The sequence below is a fragment of the Pleurodeles waltl genome, chromosome 6 (genome assembly GCF_031143425.1).
Source record: "Pleurodeles waltl isolate 20211129_DDA chromosome 6, aPleWal1.hap1.20221129, whole genome shotgun sequence".
Classification (NCBI taxonomy): Eukaryota; Metazoa; Chordata; class Amphibia; order Caudata; family Salamandridae; genus Pleurodeles; species Pleurodeles waltl.
In genome coordinates, this window is record NC_090445.1 from 93901592 (window position 1) to 93924650 (window position 23059).

The 23059-nt window shown below is 47.1% G+C and overlaps 1 long non-coding RNA gene across 1 annotated transcript in view; it reads left to right on the top strand.

Moving 5' to 3' along the window:
- Window positions 1-22398, top strand: part of LOC138301865 (uncharacterized) — a 131657-nt gene extending 109259 nt beyond the window's left edge. Inside the window, exon 3 of the long non-coding RNA XR_011205130.1 lies at window positions 21453-22398. This is a non-coding gene — a long non-coding RNA (uncharacterized lncRNA). The remainder of the gene's footprint in view (window positions 1-21452) is intronic.
- Window positions 22399-23059: the final 661 nt, after the last annotated feature.

Sequence of the window (23059 nt, forward strand, 5' to 3'; positions counted from 1 at the left end):
GGTGTGTCTTTGCCACCGACTGTCCCATGATTCCTCAATAAAAGCCTTCTGCAGCTTCCCTAATAACTCTCCTACCTGAAGCCGATGAGAAAACTTGTTCTGTTATCTTCCCATAGTGTGAACTAAAGATATAGGGCCTGATTCTAACTTTGGAGGACGGTGTTAAACCGTCCCAAAAGTGGCGGATATACCACCTACCGTATTACGAGTTCCATAGGATATAATGGACTCGTAATACGGTAGGTGGTATATCCGCCACTTTTGGGACGGTTTAACACCGTCCTCCAAAGTTAGAATCAGGCCCATAATCATCCCTACAACTAGCCCCTATAAATCTCTTGCTTTCTCATCAAAAAACCTTGAGAGCTTGCCATCACCAGGTACATGCGTGATTTATTTGTACCAACTGTAACCATGCCAAGGGGCAAAGAAGGAAAGATAGGTGGCACAGACTCTGCAAGGGCTTCCACGACCGTGGGACTTCCATAGGAAATCCAAGATTTGGATAAAACCAGCTCCCCTCTCATAGAGATTAATTTGTAAAAGTAAAATTAAGTATTATGTCTCATATTTTGTCACAGAGACCCACCACCAGCGCTGAAGAATGCCAGGATTATCAAATACCTCTGCTGCCTAGTCTTGATCCACCCCATGCCTCATCCTTCCACCACCCTACACTCTTATCTGTATTTCAGTCATGCAGGCCATTTTAAAACCACACTTTCCCGCTTTGTCAGTTTTCATACCTTTCTCTATTTTTTGCCTCTCTCTCTGTTGCTCTTGGTCAAAGTCTGATCTGGAAAAACGGGTCCGAGACCTCAAAATAAGTGCTGGCAAAGAAAAAGGAGATGGGCTACCCCAATGTAGCCATGTCCGGTGGCACACAATGAGTGGGAAATTGGAATACCCACGGCCCCCACTTCTGGTGATACCCAATGAAAGAGAGGATCGCAAACCAACAGTGGCCACATCTGGTAGCATGCAGTGAAAGGGAATGGGCTGTACCCAAAGTTCCCAAGTCTGGCGGCACACAGAGAAAGGAGGGGCACCCACAGTGGCCCTGTGTGGTGGGACACAAATAAAGGGAGGTGTGTTTTCCTACTGTAACCATGTCTGCAGCACGCAATGTAAGGAAGGTGGGAAGTACCTGCAGTGGTGTGTCCGGTGTCACACAGTGAGAGGTGGATTGTACTCAAAATGGCCTTTTCTGGTGACACACAATGAAAGAGAGGAGGTGTACCCAAGGTAACTATGGCCCTCATTCTGACCTTGGCGGGCGGCGGAGGCCGCCCGCCAAAGTCCCGCCGTCAGGTTACCGTTCCGCGGTCGAAAGACCGAGGCGGTAATTCTGACTTTCCCGCTGGGCTGGCGGGCGGTCGCCTTCAGACCGCCAGCCAGCCCAGCGGGAAAGAGGCTTCCACAATGAAGCCGGCTCGGAATCGAGCCGGCGGAGTGGAAGCTGTGCGACGGGTGCAGTTGCACCCGTCGCGTATTTCACTGTCTGCGCAGCAGACAGTGAAATACATGTAGGGGCCCTCTTACGGGGGCCCCTGCAATGCCCATGCCAGTGGCATGGGCACTGCAGGGGCCCCCAGGGGCCCCGCGACCCCCCCACCGCCATCCGGATCTCGGCGGTCCGACCGCCGGGATCTGGATGGCGGTAGGGGGGGTCGGAATCCCCGCGGCGGTGCAGCAAGCTGCGCCGCCGCGGAGGATTCAATGGGGCCGCGGTACACTGGCGGGACCCCGCCAGTGGTGCCGGTCCGACCGCGGCTTTACCGCCGCGGTCGGAATCCCCATTGGAGCACCGCCGGCCTGTCGGCGGTGCTCCCGCGGTCCTCCGCCCTGGCGGTCAAAGACCGCCAGGGTCAGAATGACCACCTATGTCTGGACCTAAAGGATTTCAAAGGAGTCTCACCCTTGGTCAGCGTTGATGGCCTATTAGATTTCAGTGGGGGCTCACCCAGCCATATATTTTAATGGAGTCTCACTCCAATGCAGCCTTGATGGCCCCATAGAATTCAATAGATTCTCACTCTTTGTCAGCTTTGAAGGCCTCCTAGATTTCCATGGAGGAGCACCCCTTTTCAGCCTCAATGGCCCCATAGATTTCAAAGGAGTCTCACAAATGGTCAGCATTGATGTCTTCCTATATTTCTATGGATGCCTGTCCCTTATCAGTTTCAATAGCCCCATAGATTTCAGTGAAACCTCACCCATGGTCAGCATTGACGGCCTCCTAGATTTCCATGGAGGTTTGTCCCTTATCAGTTTCAATAGCCCCATATATTTTAATGGAGTCTCACCCTTGGTCAGAATTGACGGCCTCCTAGATTTCCAAGGAGGCTTGTTCCTTATCAGTTTCAATAGCCCCAGATATTTCAATGGAGTCTCCCCCATGGTCAACATTGATGGCCTCCTAGATTTTCATGGAGGCTTGTCCCTTATCAGTTTCCATAGCCGCATAGATTTTAATGGAGTCTCGCCCATGCTCAGCCTCGATGGCCCCATAGGTTTCAATGGAGTCTCACCTGCGGTCCGCCGCGATGGCTCCGTAGACAAAGGGTCCGTGTATGCGTCACTGCTGAGCCGAGACTCCCCTCACCCGGCTGGGTCGGGGCCCGTGCTGTGGACAGGGCTCATAAATTGTTCAGCAGCGGCGAGCTGCTCAGACAGCCTGTGAGGAGCCATCTCTTCCAGTACCTGCGCCTAGCAGACACCGCTAATTCCACGAGACATCTCCCGCAGCGCCGATTAAAGTACAGCCGGTATGAGATAACAGCTCTTTTATGAGAAGAGACATGCCCTGCTGCCCCCGGTGCCCCAGAGTAGCGTGAGATGACGCTCTGGCAGCGGCCAGCTATTACTGCAGATGATACAGGGAGAAGGGCTGGGGCAGTGGAGGCGGCTTTCACCTCACTGTCCGAGAGAGGAGCTGTATTCTTTCATCTCACTGTCCGAGAGAAGGGTTGCTGGCTTCAATCTCACTGTCCAAGAAGGGGCTGAATACTTTAAACTCCCCCCTTCCTCCCCCCCTGTCCGGGAGAGGGAATGTATTCTTTCATCTCTCACTGTTCTAGAGATGGTGTGAATCCTTTTATCCCCTTTCCTAGGGAGGGGCTGTATCCTTTCACCTCACTGTCCTAGAAAGGGGCTGTATCCTTAGAGGGGCTGTGTCCTTTCACCTCACTGTCCGAAAGAGGGACTGTATCCTGAGAGGGGCTGTGTCCTTTCACCTCACTGTCCGAGAGAGGGGATGTATTCTTTCATCTCTCACTGTCCCAGAGATGGAGTGTATCCGTTCACCCCACTTCCTAGGGAGGGGCTGTATCTTTCCATCTCACTGTCCTATAGAAGTGCTGTATCCTTTCATTTCACTGTCCGAGAGAGGGGCTGTTTCCTTTCACCTCACTGTCCTAGAGAGGGGCTGTATCATAGAGAGGGGCTGTATCCTTTCACCTCACTGTCCTAGAAAGGGGCTGTATCCTTCCATCTCACTGTCCTAGAGAGAGCCTGTTTCTCTGTCCTGGAGAGAGAGGCTGTTTCCTTTCACCTCACTGTCCTAGAGAGGGGGCTGTATCCTTTCACCTCACAGTCCTAGAAAGGGGCTGCATCCTTCCATATCACTGTCCTAGAGAGAGGCTGTTTCTCTGTCCTAGAGAGAGAGGCTGTTTCCTTTCACCTCACTGTCCTAGAGAGGGGCGGTATCCTAGAGAGGGGGCTGTATGCTTTCACCTCACTGTCCTAGAGAGAGGCTGTATGCTTTCACCTCACTGTCCTAGAGAGGGGCTCTGTCCTAGAGAGGGGGCTGTATGCTTTCACCTCACTGTCCTAGAGAGAGGCTGTATGCTTTCACCTCACTGTCCTAGAGAGGGGCTGTATCCTAGAGAGAGGCTGTATGCTTTCATCTCACCGTCCGAGCAGCGAGCCTTTCATATTTCCCATGATTCCCACAGGAGGCAGTAAGGGAGTCACCTCACTTCTTATAGATGGTTGCCATAGGAGACAGGGAGGGTGATCTCACTTCCTGTAGGTGATTTCCATAGGAGGCAGCGAGGGGTTCACAGGTGATATCCTTAGGAGCCGAGTTAAGGCAGTATACAGCATGTCACACTCTATAGGTGATTTCCGTAGATGACGGTGAAGGAATCATCTCTCGGTCTATGGGTGATATCATTAGGAGCTGAGATAGGTCAGTATACAGCATGTCACACTCTATAGGTGATTCCCATAAGGGACAGTGAAAGAATCATCTCGCTCTCTGTAAGTGAGGACCGTGGGAGACAGTGAGGCAGTCACCTCGCTCTCTATAGGTGATACCCTTAGGAACTGAGATGAGGCAGTATACATTATGTCACACTCTATAGGTGATTCCCATAGGAGACAGTGAGGGACTCGCATCGCTCTGTATAGGTGATAGGAGCTGAGATAAGGCGATATGCAGCGTGTCACGCTCTATAGGTGATTCCCATAGGAGACAGTGAGGGAGTCACCTCGCTCTCTATAGGCAATACATGTAGGAGCTGAGATGAGGCAGTATACATCATGTCACACTCTATATGTGATTACTATGGGAGACAGTGAGGGAGACGCCTTGCTCTCTATAGGTGATACCCTTAGGAGCTTAGATGAGGCAGTATACAGCATGTCACACTCTATAGGTAATTACCATGGGACGCAGTGAGGGAGACGCCTCGCTCTCTATAGGTGATACCCTTAGGAGCTGAGATGAGGCAGTATACATCATGTCACACTCTAAAGATGATTACTATGGGACACAGTGAGGGAGTCGCCTCGCTCTCTATAGGTGATACATGAAGGAGCTGAGATAAGGCAGTATACAGCTTGTCACACTCTTTATGTGATTACTATGGGAGACAGTGAGGGAGACGCCTCGCTCTCTATAGGTGATACAGTTAGGAGCTGAGATGAGGCAGTATACAGCATGTCACACTCTATAGGTAATTAACATGGGACACAGTGAGATAGTCGCCTCGCTCTCTATAGGTGATAGGAGCTGCGATGAGGCAGTATACAGCATGTCACACTCTATAGGTAATTACCATGGGACACAGTGAGGGAGTCGCCTCGCTCTCTATAGGCGATAGGAGCTGAGATGAGACAGTATACAGCATGTCACACTCTATAGGTAATTGCCGTAGGAGACAGTGAGGTCTCTCTATAGGTGATGCAGTATACAGCATCTCACTCTCCGCAGGCAGGGGCTGGGACCGGGAGCTCCCTGGAGCTCGGTACCTGGTTCTCTGCCAGGAAGCTCCAATCTCCTGCCTTTGGCAGACCTGCTCAGGCAGCATTTTTGGGCCATACTGTCAGAATTACAAGGCCTCGGCCGCTCGCGGGGGCTTGATTAGCATAATTTACTCCATATTGTTCCAGAAATCGACTAATCAATTCAACGTCAGAAATGGATTTAAAAGGGCTCGCTAACCTCAGCCCCCACCCAAAAATGTAAATATTTTCAAGAGCTGAGCAACAACCCTCACTGGCTGAGCCTCTTCTCCGCCCTACATCCCTGCTTCATACCCTCAGCATCGCCCCCTCTTTTTAACCCACTCCTCTGACCTCACGCCCCACCAATCCAAATAGCCCCTCTCCTTCCTGCCCCCCCTACCCTGATTCTACCCATCTGTGTCCTCTCTGCTGCTCTATCTGCCCCTGACCTCCCTACCCCTTAACATATCTGTTTAGCCACCTCTGAGCCTCCAGGAGCCCTCCGGCCCACCGTTCTCCCCCTTAGCCCCCCACCCCCGAAATCTTCCGTTGTTTTATACTCCCTGTGCTTTCCACCTCCCCTTGACCTCCCCCCAACTTTCAATTTCCCGTTCTAGTTTCCCCCAATCTCTAACTTTCCTTTGCCCTCTCCCACATTTCCCTTAAATTACCCCCTCTGCCGTCCATCCCTTCACTGTAGCACGGTACCCCCTTCGCTGCACGATACCCCCCCCCTCCCCCTTATCCCCTCTCATCCCATCTCTATCCTCGTCGCCAGTCGTCTCCTCTGCCTGCTTCTCGTGCTGTAGATTCTATCCCCCCCCCCAACGTCCTCCTTTTCACGTGACCCCCCCTCCATTCCATATCACAGCCCCACCTTCTCTGCATCACCTTCATCTGATTAATGAAAACAAGCGAGGCCCACGCGGGGGCCCCTTACCAGGTCAGCCGAGGTAAAGGACTGGGCTCCTTCAAGGGAGGGGGCAGGCCAGTTCCCCACCCACCCTTGCTGCTTATATGATTCAGACCTGGGATACATTTTTCATGGTCAACTGAAGTGCTGCAAATGTTTAGGATGGGATTTCAGGGGGGCGGGAGGGGGAGGTTGGTTTTTCATCATTTTCCATAAGATGCCTTTTGTGGTACAGAGTAGAGTTCAACCGAAGAAGCAAGGCAGAGCTGGAAAAATCAGATGGATGAAAAAAGGAAATGAGAGAATACAATAGGGAGTGAAACTGAAAGAACGAGGATGAGGGAGGTGGGAAGACTCGAAGGGAGGTGAAAGCAAGGGAGGGGAGAAGGTCCAAGAAAGCAAGGACAAGGGAAAGAAAGGGATGTGCAGAAGAAGAGGAAGAAAAAAGGGAGGAAGTAGATGAAAACATAAATGAAGAAGAAGGAAAATTGTGGAATAAATGAAGAAAAGGGCGGAAATGAAGGAGCAAATGAAGAAAAAAGTGGAGCTAGCTGGAAAGAGAGAGGCGGAGACGGAGGAGTGTTAGAATAAATAGAAGTGGGAAAATGAAAAAGTGAAGAAAAATAAGGAAGGTGCAAAACAAAAGAAGGCGAGAAAGAAGCAGTTAAGAAAAGACGAAGGGAAGCAACGAGGCAGAAAGGAAATAAAGAGAATGAAGATGAAATGTAGAGAGGCAGGGAAAGAAATGATAAAAAAGAGAAAATGAAAGGTGAAGAAAGAAGACTAGGGAAAGAGTGAGCAAAGGGAAATACACGAAAGGAATGAATAATGTTAAATTATCTTGGCAATTCCTAGAACACTTTTATGTCTGAAAGCGGAGGGAACAAAGGCACAAGGGGAACCACAAGAGAGGAAATAAGACATGATAGCAAGAATGATGGATGCAGAGATGGGACAGTAGGGCCAGGCATGTACAGTGTGACGGAGGAGGAGGAAAGGACATGCTGTCCACGAGAGGTAGAGGAAACAGGAAAGGCAAGGAGGTAGATGTCATGGGGGTGGGGGGAATAAGGGTGGACTGGGTTAGACGTCATGGTACATTGTATGAGAGAGACCAGTCCACAGAGATGTCCCGGTCTTCCGCCCTCTGCTCAGCATCCGTAGTCAGATCTCTAGCAGGTGCAGGTACTCAGAGCCAAGCCGAGAAGAAGCAGGTGAGTGGGAGAGCTGGGAGGAGAGGGGATGCTTTTCCCTTATCCAGGTATTCAGGCCCCTGGGACCACAGAGGCAGGGTTTTGTGTCTGAGCGGGACAAATGCTCTTTGAGGGGTACCATGGTCAGTTAGGCACGGATGTTGAACGTTCAAAAGGAGGGTGGCATAAAGGGCGTTGGCTGGAAAAGTCTAACTGTGGTGTGCCCTAAATACCCAGTACGGATTGCACACAGCCAGAAAGTGAATCCAGTGAAAATTGTTTCATTTGGTGTTCGGAAGAGGGGGGAAAGGGGGCATTCTCGAGGAAAAATATAGAAATATGCTTAGATTGTGCATAATTTACTATAAAGATATAGGTTCAGAAGGAGCATTAAAGATGTAGTTAAACACCTGTGTGCCAAGCAAGCCTGAACCTCACCAGGAATGTCTGCAGTTTACCCTCTCTAAGAAAAGTTTGGAGACCTGCTGCACATCTGTGCATTATACAGCACAATTTCACCACAATTGCTCACAACATGCCAAGAATTGGCACCATAATGCCAGTGATGCACTTGGTTGAACTAGAGATGGTCCTAGATAACTTGATGCTGGCTCCAGACAGGTCACTGCCGGAGACAGGAGTGTGACTGCCACGTGACAGGGAAATGGAGTGTGACAGGTACTACTAGGGAAGAGAGCATGACGGAGGCTGGCTGGGATTGTGGCAGGAACAGGACGTGTGAATGATTTTGGAAGGTGACCAGGATGGAGAATGTGACAGGGACTTGACACTTGACAGTGGTTGGGAGGTGGGATGGTGCTGTCACTCCGCCACCACATGCTGAATTTCAACATTTACTATATATAGATTCATCTCTATGACAACTCGTGAGCGCCCCCTCTGGTGATAAGGAGCAAGTCTAGAGAAAACCAAATCCCTAAAATGCTAAATTTGCCCCCTTTTACTAGACACTGCCCCACACCTCTTTCCCATCCCATTGACTTACCCCCCCTTCCATTCAGTCCCCTGGCCCCATCTCAACAGCTACCCATCTGTCCCCACACCACTGTCCTTCCCTAGTTTGTACCTACCCAGACTTCTGCATCACCTCATTCAATACCCACATGCCTCCTCCATCCTTGACCCGTACCTACACCTTAGCTACAACCCACCTGCGCCAGCTGCCACTACCTAGCAGCACCCACACGCTTTCCCCACTTCATTCACTATCCACCTGCCTCCTACTTTCCTTACCCACTCCCACCTCCCTCCAGCTCAGTCAAAACCTACCTGTTCCCCTCTCAGGCATTACCTACTTGTCTGACATACCCCTATCCTACTCATCACTACCTGCTGCCCACACCCCGGATACTAGCCCCACCCAAGACCTCATTCACTAATCACCTGTTGCCCCACCTTAGCTACTGCTCGCCTGCTTCAGCTGCCACTTTTCATCTACTCCCACCTCCTGGCCCACTTCATCCACCACCCACCTAGTTCCTATGACTCTGGCCCTACTTTAGTCACTTCTCACTTGTCCCCAATCATACATCCACTCTTTGCGTCTTGTCTGACTACCACCCTCCTGAGTACCCTCCCGAGACCACCTACCTGCCCCACATCTTATTCACTAACCACACGCCCTCTACTCTCCCGAACTCACCTTAGTTACTATTTACATTGCCTCACCCATCTCTACTCACCTCCTGATGCCCCCCTCACCTCAAATCACATTCCTCCTGCTTCTTCTCCTTGGCTCGCCTGTCCCTACTAATGTGACTACCAAACTGCAACCTCATCGCAGCCAGGATACACCTGCTTTTACTTCACTCATTACCACTTGTACCAACATATACTCCTACTCCACTTATCATAAACCACATTGGCCACTACATCTCTTTTCCCACTTCAGTCACTACCCAGCTGCCCCCACATTCCTGCCCTATCTTATTCACTACCCACATGCCTCTGCACCTCAGCCCACTCCTCAGACGTGTCTCACCTGGCCCTACCTCCCTGCCACACCCATCACCCCACGTGTGACCGACAGACCCATGCCTCACCTCTACTGCTATCTCCCTGATCCCCACACCCTAATACAGCTGATTCACCTCCCTCTTCATGCCTCTTCCTTCGCCCATCAACAGTCAACAGGAGGCTGTTCAAGCCTTGATGTCATCAGGGTAAAATGATCAATGAAGTCACTTCTGCGCCCGTTGTTGAATCGATGTCCATGAAAGCTTGATCCCATCATTCTCTTAGTGTGGCCTGGACAGGCTTCAGGGCTGAAGACCTCACAAAACATTACTTAGTTGTTAGCTCATGAGTGGTCCTCTCACGGCATTTGGTGCCTGGGACAAGGTACTTTGTTGTGCTCAACACCAAAGCATCTGTTGGACCTGGCCCCTTTTCCAGGGTCATCCCCAAACTTTTTGCCTCCTTCCTCCTATGTTTTTTATGGCCTGTTTTTGTTGGATTTAGGACTCTGGGCATTTTACCACTGATAACCAGCGCAGAAGTGCATATGCTGTCTGTCTAAATTGTATTTGGTGATTGGTTTATCCATAATTGGCATATTTACTTTACTAGTAAGTTCCTAATATATTGCACCATGTGTGCCTAGGGTATGTAAATCAAATGCTACTAGTGGGCCTGCAACACTGATTGTGCCACCCCATGTAAACATGCGTCAGTCATGCCAATGCAATGTCTCTGTGCGCAGATTTACACTGCCATGTCGACCTGGCAGGTGCACTCACTTGTCAGGCCCAAACCTTTGTTTTTAGTATATGTAAGGCACCCCAAAAGTGGGCCCCAGGTAGCCCCATGGGCAGGACGCAGTGTATGTAAAAGGTAGGATATGTATTGGTGTGTTTTACATGTGCTCATAGTGAAATACTGCCCCATTCGTTTTTCACTATTGCAAGGCCTATCTCTACCATAGGTGAGGGATTGCCTTAAAATATCACTTTACTGCAATTTCCCAATGGGAGTAGATAGAGATATGGAGTTTGGGGTCTTTTAACTCACAATTTAAAAATACATATTTTAATGGAGGTGGTTTTTAACTTGTGTGTTTGAAAATGCCACTTTTAGAAAGTGGGCATTCTCTTGCTTATCAATTCTGTGCCTCTGCCTGGCTGTGGAAAACACGTCTGGGTCAGGATGACAGTTAGGCTGGTTGTGAATTCACTCTAAACAGTCACACAAAGGGAGTTGAGGTGTGCTCTGCATATCCTGATGGGTCTTCCTGAGCTAGAGTGGTGGGAGGAGCTGACACTTGCACCTGAATAGCGCTGTGTCTGTACTTCCACAATATAGTCTCCAAACCCCTAGAGTGTGTCTGGGACCAGGACAGGAAAGGCAGGGTCTTGTGCACTACAAAGACTTTCCTTTGAAGTTTACTTACTTTAAAGGCAGAAATTAGCATAAGTATTGGACCCAAAACCCCAGTCTTTTAGAACACTTCTGAATCAAGAGGAGACTCTGCTAAGGAAAAGAGCTGTGAAGAAGAGTACTGCCCCTTTGCTGTGTGTGCTTTGCTGGGTTGCCCTGCAGTTGCTGCTTCTGCTTTGGAGAGGACAAAGACTGGACTTTTCTGTGTACCCTGCTTGTGAAGTTTCTCCAAGGGCTTGGACTGAGCTTGCCCCTGTTAAGAAGTCTAAAGGATTTCAAAGACTTCACCTGCAAGCCCCTGGGTTCTCTTGCTGAGGACACTGACTTGCCAAGAGGTGCCCACTCCGGTTCCTGGGCCCTTGGGAGTGAAATCTGACAGAAAACAAGAAGAAACAGGCACATCGGCTCCGGACTACTCCAGAACCAGTGCCTCTGCTCAACTCCACGCGCTGCCTGGACCCGAAGCCATGGTCCACGCTGAAGTGCGACGATCGCGACCAATCCCTCAGGCCCGATGCCACCGCAGCACCTCTGAAGTCCCGCAAAACTGTGAGTCCTGAGTACAGTGTCACCAACGTCCGTGACACCCAACTCCTCCCCGAGAGGTTGCCCCATCGCGTCTTGATCTGCTGGACTCATTGACTCCACTGGATCAATGCCAACACCGCCTCACCTCCATTGCGTCCCTAAGGAACTGATGCCTCACGTACCCCTGCATAGCAGTAAGGAATCGATGCCTCACCTCCTGCGCAGGTGTACGGGACCAATGCTATACCGGCTCCAGCGATGCCTCACCTCCCCAACTTTGTGCCACATCTTTGACTCTGCATCGTTTCTAAGGTACTTACCTGGGGTCAGTGCAAGTCCGTGACCAGCGCCACATTCCCTCACAAGTGGAGTCGGACTGTTGGAAACTACTCTGTCACGATGCTGGATAACACCAGTTAGAGCTATTGTGTTTCTAAGCACTTTTATTGAGATTTAATATTTAAACTTTTGTATCTTTGCTTGTGTATGTGGGATTGTTGTCATCTTGGTCTTGTTTTACTTAGATAAATATTGACTCTTTTTCTAAACTGGTGTGGTGCCCATTTGTAGTGTATTCCCTGTGTTACTTTGTGTGTGGGGAGTACAAATCCTTAACACATTGCCTCTGAGATAATCCTGACTGCTCGTGCCAAGCTACCAAAGGAGTGAGCAAGGGTTATCTCAGGAGTGTGACTCCTTTACCCTGACTTTAGTGAGTGTCCCTTCCTGAACAGGGTGTACACTGACTGCCAATTAGAGACCCCATTTCTAACAGCCTCTTAGTCTCACTCACTGTGAGGGAGACTCACACATTTGGAGGTTAGGTTGCTGTCTCGCTCTTACTTTTGCACTTACTAGTTACTTATGCCTAGTTCCCTTCCTTGGGTATCGGCCATCAACCAGGACTCTCCAGCCATCTCTGTCTCACTCACAACAGGCTAAAGGTCCCTCCTGTTGGGAAGGACTATACCTGATTTCCAAAAAGCACTTCGGTTCAGAGTCCTGCTTTTTGCACATTGCATCCTGGGAGCTGCAGGAGCTTCAGGAAGCAAAACTTTTTCCGGGTGAGCCCTCCTACAAACTTGTTCTTTTTACAGGAGGAACTGCAATATATACATCGGAGTGCTGACCCATAGGTTTTGTCAGCCATTTTTCTACCTGAGTAAGGTTGTTTGGTGTTATTCTATTAATTTTACACTCTTCAGATTTGTTTTATCAATGATGTCACTTTTTATGTTATCATTGTAATCATTTTGTGTGATACAATCAAATATGCTAATTAGGATCACGGCTGTAAAAAGCTCACTTCATGCCAACTAGTAGCTGTTTTTCACTACCAAATCAGGGCATGGAGGACACAGTTTACATGTTTGCATTAAAGCCCTTCGTGCCCTTGCTAATCCACTGTGTCAGATCTCTTCTGATGATGTGCAGAGCAGAGTACCCACACCTGCAATGAGAACAGGCCCTTAGTGAAAGGCGGAGCAGCTGCTTTGATCCACCTTCAACCATGCAGACAGCATTTGACATGAATTTCAAAGGGATGAGCAGATTTCCATCTAAAGGCGGGTGGAGTGAGGGCCCCTATCTGCCTGCAGGACCCCTATTCCATGGCATAAAGAGGCACCACTGGCAAGGCCACCTGAGTGTGTGCTACCTCTATGCGGTACACAGTCAGTGAAACTGATAACAGACGTATTGACTCTACGACCACATCGGTAATATAGCGCGGGCAGAAAGGCAACAGATTCCCTCATTTGCATGAGCCAAGCCCCCTTGGATTGTGGGAACACCTCCTTGAGATTGCACTGGCGCACATTAAGCACTTGGACAATTTGTATTAAAGAAAGGGCTGCACAAGTGTCTTCTACTCCCTCTCTAATACCATAGTCACCTGGATCTCAAAACAAGGGTGCAAAAACCCACTGACCCCTAACAACACTATATATAATATAGCCCCAGCAGTCCTATACTGCTGAGCATTTGTGAGGCATAGGCAACTACCTAATTTAGCCCCCATATTATAAAATGGCTTCAAAATTTGCCAGTAGAAAGGATATCAGAGGAGGAAGTGCAGGGTTTACTATGCATAGGTACAGATGAAATGTAATCTTACTTTCCAAAAACAAGAAACAGCAATATTTTTTTGAACCTTTGCTGCTGTAATAGAATTAAAGATGGCCCCTTCTTTCTTCCTCAATACCAATTCCTATTTCAGGGTCGAAAACAGATTATAAAATAAGAAGCAAGATGATCAGGCAAAGGTTAAGAATAGGATAGATGGAAACATTATTGCACTTAATGTGCCTGCTCTTGTGTGTGAGGGACATTTGCACTCACCTGCCAAGCTGTTCCTGTTCTTTATATGTTAGGACAGCCTGGCTGTATGATGACTGTTGGGAGCATTAAGGGCCAGATGTAGCAAGCAGTTTTGCCTATTCTGTGTCTATGGGAAAATGTGTTCGTACATATGGCCCTAAGTGTTGCCTGGGGTAGGATCCCTGGGGGATACCTCTCTAGGCAACTACAAGTGGCCTGGTGTTTCGAGGATCTGTGATTACTGGATCCCCAGATACCGAAACCAGTAATTTCTAATCCAGAAACACAAGACATGGTTTCATAGGTCATTTGCACCTGGTGAAACTTTGGGCAGGGGGTGTGGGTAGAAGCCATGTCCTGCCCAACTCACCCCCTTCTGCACAGTGGGATGGATGGAGCTAGTAACACTTCCCTTGCATTGCCATGCCTTGGTGTGCCCTTCCCCCATCGCCGATCTCCTCCCCCACCATCAGTCCCCTCACTAAAACTTAAATCCTTGTTGTCTTCCCCCCTCACATGAAAGAGATAGTAAGGTTGCAGACGTGAAGGTAGCTAATATTCTATTGCAAAAACATACTACACTCAGTTTTAAGTAAGATTACAAAGAGTGTAACTCACAATGAGAAGTAAAACACAGAGAAATCATTTCTATATCATGCAAAGTATAGCATGCCAAAAAATAGACATGTTGCCATAAATATATCATTTTTGCTGATCACTATTCATTTACAAAAAAAGGACATAAGAATGAAAAGCCGGTTCTCGTTTCCACTGTTGAAATTGAAGCGACAATGAAGCTCTTTGACCTGCCTTTCACTATGGCTTCTCACAGTGGTCATTATGACATCACAGCTAAAGGGAAATAAGGTATTAGTTGATGACCTTCTTTATTTTTTTTATTACAGGTGACTAGTGACGTCAAAACTGAACTGTAATAAGGAAATTAGAGACCGGTTTTTACATAGGGACTGCAAGCTTCCATGTATTACATAGGTACAGGAAGACCACACCCATGGCTCTGACCTTTGTGAAGAACAGAGTGGCAGCAGTGAAAATGGTGTCAGTGTCCTGCACTCGTGATTATGGATTCCCTCTGTGAACTAGAGGTACTTCCAGTGCTATTTCAGCACAGGCATGTGTAAGCAGGAATTCTGAAGATACACTGAGAACATCCAGATGTTGCTCTGTACAGCTGTCAGTGCCTGAGCCAAAATCGGAATCTTGAACTTCGAGGGTAGAGACAGGTGAACCTCTTAAAGATCCAGGGTAACACAGAGCCCCATCCCTCGTCCCTTACAAAGAAGTAGTGGCAGCCTTGTCCCTTTCAGGGATGGTACTGGGTGCATTGCTCTTAAAAAGAGACGTTTTTGAAATGTGGACAAGGTCGGAGGTAGCCTGGATGGCGTAGCCTGTCAGCTGTGGATAGTATCTATTCACCACTGAGAGGACCCATGCCTCCTTTGTTGTCTGGGTTCAGTAGTGGAAGGAGAGTTCCCCTACCATTGCTGTGCATTTGACCTCCTGAGATAATGTAGATGGTGAAAGGTGGTCCACGAGACGTTTGCTAAGACTTTGGGGGTTATTCTAACTTTGGAGGAGGTGTTAATCCGTCCCAAAAGTGACAGAAAAGTGACGGATTTACCACCAGCCGTATTACAAGTCCATTATATCCTATGGAACTCGTAATACGGCTGGTGGTATATCCGTCACTTTACCGTCACTTTTGGGACGGATTAACACTCCTCCAAAGTTAGAATAACCCCCTTTGTGTCCTCTGCTGAGACCTGGAGGGCACTTGATCTTACCTCCGAAGCATCTTCTCTTCACCTGTGTGCTTCCTAACGAAGAGGAGGATGAAGCTTTGGTTGTGGGTCAAAAGACTCTGTAGTCTTGAAAGACTGGATTGCAGAAGGATGTCTGGCTTCAGTCGCTCGGATTTCACACTTGATGGCAGAAGGAGGTCTGACTTTGGTTGTTCAGATAGTATGCTGGGTGGCAGAAAGACGCCTGGCTTTGGTCACTCTGATGGCGGCACACTGCATGGCAGAAGGAGGTCTGACTTTGGTTGTTCAGATAGTATGCTGGATGGCAGAAAGACGCCTGGCTTTGGTCACTCTGATGGCGGCACACTGCATGGCAGAAGGAGGTCTGACTTTGGTTGTTCAGATAGTATGCTGGATGGCAGAAAGACGCCTGGCTTTGGCCGCTCTGATGGCGGCACACTGCATGGCAGAAGGAGGTAGGGGTTTGGTTGTTCAGATAGTATGCTGTATGGGAGAAGGAGGTAGGGGTTTGGTTGCTTGGATGGCACATTGGATGACAGAAGGAGGTCTGACTTTGGTTGTTCAGATAGTATGCTGGATGGCAGAAAGACGCCTGGCTTTGGCCGCTCTGATGGCGGCACACTGCATGGCAGAAGGAGGTAGGGGTTTGGTTGTTCAGATAGTATGCTGGATGGCAGAAGGAGGTAGGGGTTTGGTTGCTTGGATGGCACATTGGATGACAGAAGGAGGTCTGGATTTGGTTGCTCAGATATCAAACTGTACGACAGAAAAAGGTCTGGTTTTGGTCGCTCAGATGGTATGCTTGATGGCAGAAGGAGATCTTGCTTTGGCCGCTCGGATAGCATGTTGGCAGTAGAAGGATGTCTGGCTTTGGTTGCTCAGACTGCACACTGGATGGCAGGAGGAGGTTTGCCTTGGGGTGGTTTGGCTATACCCATACCTGTCTTTGGTGCTGGTGCCTTTAGTTGTTTCTACAGACAGAGGTGATACCATCTAACGTTTTAACACCATATTATTAATTAATTATTAATTAAATACAATTTTTCTCAACCTAATCTGATTCCTATGTATTTGTTTGAAGGCACAAATTTGAGCCTTCACATTAAATATTTTAGTTCTTTTACAACACGTTTTAATGGCTCCTCTTTTGACAGGTGTACTGCCTTAATATCATCTAGGAAATGTTCATCTGCTAAAATATAGTAACCCAAATATTGAGGGCCAAAATATTGATAAGGTAAGCCACTGCAATTCCTCTCCTCTTGGCTTGAGTGAAAACTATTTTATTAGGTTTGTTGCTAGTCTGGGGTGTGGGACCCCTTTCCTGCCACTCAGAATTGACCTCACCTTCAAGCCCACCGCAGAAGTGGCAAGATTTCTACATTTAATGTATTGATTTCAGGACCGGTCAAGAGAGGCGCTAAAGCCCTATAAAGGAGCCCTAAGTGTGATTATAGCTCTGTATTACTTGTACAAAATCCCTTGGTTCCCGTATATTAATCTCACTTTCAACATTTTAGGTTTGGGAAGTTTCTGGATCAACCCCTTAACCATAAATAGGAACACCAAGCGTACTGTCAAACGAGAGATTATTGGGCAAACTTTATGACACCCAATGAATCCTCCAACTCCCTAAGTAGCAGTACTAAAGCCTTTTTAATTCACAAATGTACTGTATATTTAAAGTAGAGGATACCCTGGATTTTATCCATCTGACTCGGATTCACTGACTTTTCTTGCAGTTTCACTACACTGTCCTTCCAATGGCCACCTACGTTTCATCTTGGACTTCAGTGATTGACAAATCAAAACTCTGTCCGGCCTTTCGAGTTTTAGAGATGAGTTGTAGGGCTTATTGTAGATCAAGATCTAGGTGGATTGTACCAGCGAATTGGGCTGTGTGACCCTATTAACTCCCTAAGAATATGCTAGAATGACACTGGGCAATTGTGGTGTTTGCTGTGGCTAAATTTATTATGGCTGCATGGCCCAGGCGACAGAAGATAAAAGCCTCCATATAGATCTCAGCACTGTTGCATTGTAGGCAGTATCCGTTTAACCAGTATTGCTGTTGATGGATTAGGTTTTTTAAAAGACTATCAATGCCTGATTATTTTAACTTTTTATTTCTTTAGTTATTATTGACATTATATTGTTGATGAATGTTATCAGTTTCTCCTTTTAACAATTTGAATTGTACCTTATATAATTTGTTTTTTATCTTTATACTTGTTGATGAATTGCTAAATTCGAACTGACAAATTTGGAATTCGGAATTTGGACAAGGTAAATATACATGTATAAATATGCATTTGCCACACCTAACTCAACTTATACGTATTAGGACAAAGACATATAGATATGGAGTTAACAATAGTAAATCTATGCTTACCTTATTGTACTCACCTTCATATTTTGGTCCTTGATATTTAAATTACAATATTTTGGCACATCAATATTTCCTACACGATGTTGTCACATACAATCTTTTGGTGAGTCTCATCTTTTTTATCTCACCAATGTAACACCTGCAAAAATATTACCCACCCTAATATGTCTCTTTAAGGCATTCAACAAGTGTACATTCAGCCTTGGCTTGGACACTTCTTACCAAGTTTCACATTTACCACAGCTCCCAGCGAGTCATTCCTGCATTGGGCACTATGACAAGTCCCACCAGGAAGGACAAGATGGTCTTTCAGATCATAGTGACCCCTATAATTATGCGGCACAATTTGAAACCCAAAGTCCTCAACCCTTGCTTTATCTTGTTTTCAGTGGGAAGCCTTCACATCCAGAACAGACGAATAACTGTTCTTGTAACCCCAAGAACTTTGGAATTTTGGGCCCTGGAAAGAGAGGGAGCGAAGAAGAACATAGAGTGAAAACAATCAGGAGCGAGAAAGAAATCAGAGAGAGAGAAGGAGAGAAAGAGAATGGGTGGATGGAAAAAAAGTGATAGCGGTTAGCTGTGGCCAGCAGGTCATAAATATGGTAGGCCACGATGGCGTCAAACTCATCATATGTGTGGCTACCTCGACGTCCATGAGCAGCAATGGAAGTACTTCCTTCCTGTTCAGTGGAACGGGATTCCAACCAATTCTGGAGCTGCTCTCCTGCTGTTTTCAGCACCACAGCAGCTCCAGGATTGGTGGAAGCAGGCTAACCCAGCGATCATTTTGAAGCTGGGGACCTGTGCCAGCAATCCCCCAGCTGTTTGACAGCCCTGGGATTGCTGGATCTACAGTCCGCATGTCGGGCTTGTCGTAGCTAGACAGGTGGCCAACCTGACATGCGCGCTGTAAGGGGCAGCAGTGATCATGCAACTTCAGGATGCAGCCCAGCCCCCTGCCCTCACGTTTGCGCTGTTCACAGCGCGAGTGTGAGTGCAAAATAAAACGGCATTAATTATGCCATTTTATTTATTTGTTTGCCTGCTGCGCTCGCAGAAGGCGGGGCTTAGGAGGAACCGCCCCTGATAGCGGTAGGAGATGAAGGGAGTGTGGCTGATTCTATCATTTTTGCCTGGGCTGCTTTTGGTTCCCCAGTCGACCCTGGTCTTCTCCTCAGTGTGCGTGCAGCTTTCCTTATTTTAGCAGTGATGGTCTGTGACTCGGCCCCACCATGAGGATGGAGGCCTCTGTCAATGGTGTGCGCGTGTGTTGGAAGTGAGCAGTCTGCCTGTCTTTTCTCTCCACAGTGAGGGCCGAGCCCTGGCCTCCTTAACTTAGCTGTAGGCTCCACGCCCATGTACTCCTCGCCATTCCCCTCCTTCCCGGGGGACACATATAGAAAGACATGCCAACGTTTCACATTCCTCGCTGCGTAGTAACTTGGATGTATAAACATGAAAATTATCAGGTAAGGTTGGAATTTACGGCCTCACAGCAGCATCGAGAAGCTGGTCTGAATTATCTGTTGGCGTTTGTGGGACTTGGAGAGAGGCTTCTTCAAATGTGAAGAGAGAAGGTGAGGGGGAGGGGCGGGGGGTAATGTTGGAGAAACACATGGAGACCGGTGATACAGATACTTCCTAGCACAGAGACCCCAATTAGGAGTAGACAGGGGTAGTACGTGCTACCCCTGGCCTGCTTTTTGAAACACATAGAATTGCCATTCTTTCCCCCTTGACTGAAAAGGCTGAAAGCTGCAGAAGACGAAAGTAAGCGAGCATTGGCAAGCCAGCACATCTTTATTACCGGAGATTCTGCTGGGCCTGCATCAATCTTAAAAAAACATTAGCTAAAAACAAAAATATGTTTGGACTGAAAAAGCATGCATTGTCATAATGCCCTGGCACTGAGGGGAATATTTTGTGTGTGGGAAGAATGTTGTCACTCACAGTGAGGTCACAGTGAGGTTAGCCAGTGGCTGAAGTTTGTCCCGTGGGTAAAAAAATGTGAATGACACAGGAACAGACCAATGGATGAACAGTGCTGTCTGAAAGTCCCTATAAGTATGTTACGCATACAATTGTACTAGTTTCAAGATGCCTTGGATAACTCCAAAAAGCACTCTACTGTAATTTCGGCTCCATGACCTCTCTTGGTCCGTTAGCAGGTAATAGGATGCTATAAAGAAGATTAGAGTGAAACAAGGGTTCAATCGTGTGCTGTCACTGGGGGTCAACCCGTGTTTGTTGCTGCACCCTAGCATTTTGGTGAGTTGACATGCATAGGTGCTGTGTTGAAGGAAAGAGAGGTAGATGGGTGATAGGATGCAAGGTGGGGATAGGGCTAATAGGAAGAAGGCAGAGGCTTTCTAGGTGAACAGTGAGTGTGACTGATGGGTTTTAGGAAGTGCAAATGAGAATGCAGGGTGCTACAGAGGCAGGGTGTGCAAGATTCAGATTTTCTAGGCGGTAGAGACTGGGTATGTGTCATTGAGGAGGTAAAGAGTGATTTGCATATGGCTGAGTCCAAACTCGAATGGCATGGCCAGCAAAAAAAAACGATGGATTAAACCCAGATCTGTGACTGGGGGTGAATGTTTGATTTGTTCTGCATTCCGTCCATCATCTGTTCTTTTTGCAATTGAGAAGTTCGAGGCACGGTGTAGGGACCTTTTTCAAGTGATTTTGGAAGGAATTGAACAAAATGGAGAGACTGAGAAGAGGAGTAGGCAGGAGGTAAACAAATGGGGTCTCAGAGGTAAAGAAAGCAATATGAAGAGGAGAACGAGGGAGAGACAAGCAAAACTGAAGCTAAAGAGAGGTGTTTTTGGTGGTACAGTGTGAGAGCGTTATGAGTAGAGGGTGTTAAGGAGAGGGGCGTAAGATACAGGATTCCAACGGCAACACGCATTGGGGTAATAAAAGCAATTTAACATGTCAATGTTGGCCACGTCATTTCACTTTATATTTAATTTTCACTTTCAACCATGCTAAAAACACACTGATAAAGCCACCTGTTGCATATTCAAGAGCTATTTGACTTTGTCAATATTTATTTTTGTAGTGCGACGGATGGGGGTGGGATGGTGCAAGCAACAATGGGCAGGAGGGGACAGGTGGGACAAAGCATGCAACACCAAGTGAGAGGGGGTGAACAGTGAAAATAACAACAGGCAAGCAACATTTCAGGAGGGAGCATGGGGCAAGCGAAAATAACAGGCAGGCAATGACGCTGGAGGGAGAAGCAACATCGACGGAGCAAGCAATGATGGGCAAGCAATGATGCAGGAGGGTGGAGGTGGCAGGCAATAACAGTTAGGCAACAATGGAGAAAGGGGTATGGAGCAAGCAACAACAATGAATGGGGAAAGCATTCCTGCCAAAGAATATTTAGATATTTGGATTGTAAACACAGATGGTCACCTACATGTAGATTTATACAGAAAACCTATGGTCATGTGACCTTGTTGGTGATCCAGCTGTGGGCAGGGTTGTATGTTGCCATATTTTTAGTAATATTAGCCTGCACAATGTGGTTGGAGACAGAAATGAGAGAGTTAAAAGTAGGTTAGCTGTTTTTAAAAGTTTCTATTCTGCAAGGTATTGAGACTTTATATGAAGGGACTTTAACAGAATAATGAATGGAACGTGCCCTCTCATCTCAGGAATTAAGATGTTTCATTTGTTTTTTTTAGGGATCAATACAGCTTGCTGAGGGAAAGATCTAAGATATTTGGCAAAGCATACACTGGTACGGTGCACTACCCTGTATCAAAAGAACATATATTGAGATCTGCCAAGCGAGAGGAGTGGAGACCATCTTGTGCAGCTAAATAATTATATTGGTAACTACAGTACATCTTAAGGGCTAGATTCAATATATGTATTTGAATGATCAGCAGTCTCATTAGTAATATATAGGATCATAGCTCCAGGCATTTAACTGTAACCAGACAAGTATGCAATAATACATGCTAGTGACAGGTGTTCTGTCTAACAATGAGACTGTAGTGGGCCACAGGAGGTATGGTGATTATGTGTATGGCTATGTGATATGCATGGGTACTTAAGCACAGAGATGGTGTCTGTACGTATTGGGTGTGACACGCTGTGGTGAATCACAAGTTGCTGGTTGCACATCGCAACCCCTGCACTGGCATGCAATTCAGGGGTGTGATGGTGAATATCTTAACACCCTTTATGTTGGTGATGGTAGGTTATATAATGGGATACCTTGGTAATTCTGGTGGATATGGTGCTTTAAGCACTAGGGTAACCACATTATTTTTTACATGCAATTGTGTTTAAAAAAGAAGCAAATCTGGCCTAGGCCCTGAAGAAGGTGATTACAAAGCAATAAGTCCACTGAAACGTGTGTTGAACATCTGTGAAGTTCCCCCAGTTATGATGCAACTTCTGTGAAAGAAAAAGAGAATGTTCTCCAATTTGGGATAATAAGAGAACCGGGGGAAGTGGGTGCACTGTTGAGTAGTATGTATGAGAGTGAATGTATGGTGTGTGTGGGAACGATTGAAGGGGCAGAGGGCTTTGTGACTGATTAAATTATGTCATTGTACGTATATGAATCATGTAAATATTTGTGTTACTGCCCAAAGCTACATCTAAATGATGCATTTTATAATGGACTGTGTTAAAAAGATAAAAATAATGAGAAATGAAATAAATATATGAAAAAAGAAAGTGGAGTCAATAACTAATTATATGATTAATTCTATGAAGAAGAAATACAGATTAAGTGGGAATGTTTACTGTTGAGAGAATCTATGGAAGGAAGAAACAAAGAGAAAGTGAAACCAGTGCACGCGGATCAATCAGGAGCCAGCAAATAAGAGTGACAGTGAAGCCAACGAATGGTAAGCAATTGGCAGGGGGGACTCCAAGCCCGCTTTTAGTTAACAAAATGCCTTGACCTAAGAAGTGAAGAGATGCATTTATTTTGTTTGCTTGTCTGAGCAAATAATGCCATCAGACATGGCCCTAAGGTGTTGTAGTGCTTTACTATAAAAAGGGAAAGTTATAACAGACACTGACATGGACACAATCACAGTGAAAATTGTAAATGGAAAGAAACACATTGAACATCAGAAAGAAATCAAAGCGAGGTGTATATAAATCACACAAAGCACTTGCATGACAGAGATGGGTCTTGAGGGAAAATATACAAGATAGATCAGTACCAGGGAAAGACAAGTGAGGTGAAGAAGGAAGTGATGTTGTAAGAAGTCCTTAAATCGGAGCCTTGGGATAGGTGCTGGTGGAAGGCATGTGATAGGACATAAGT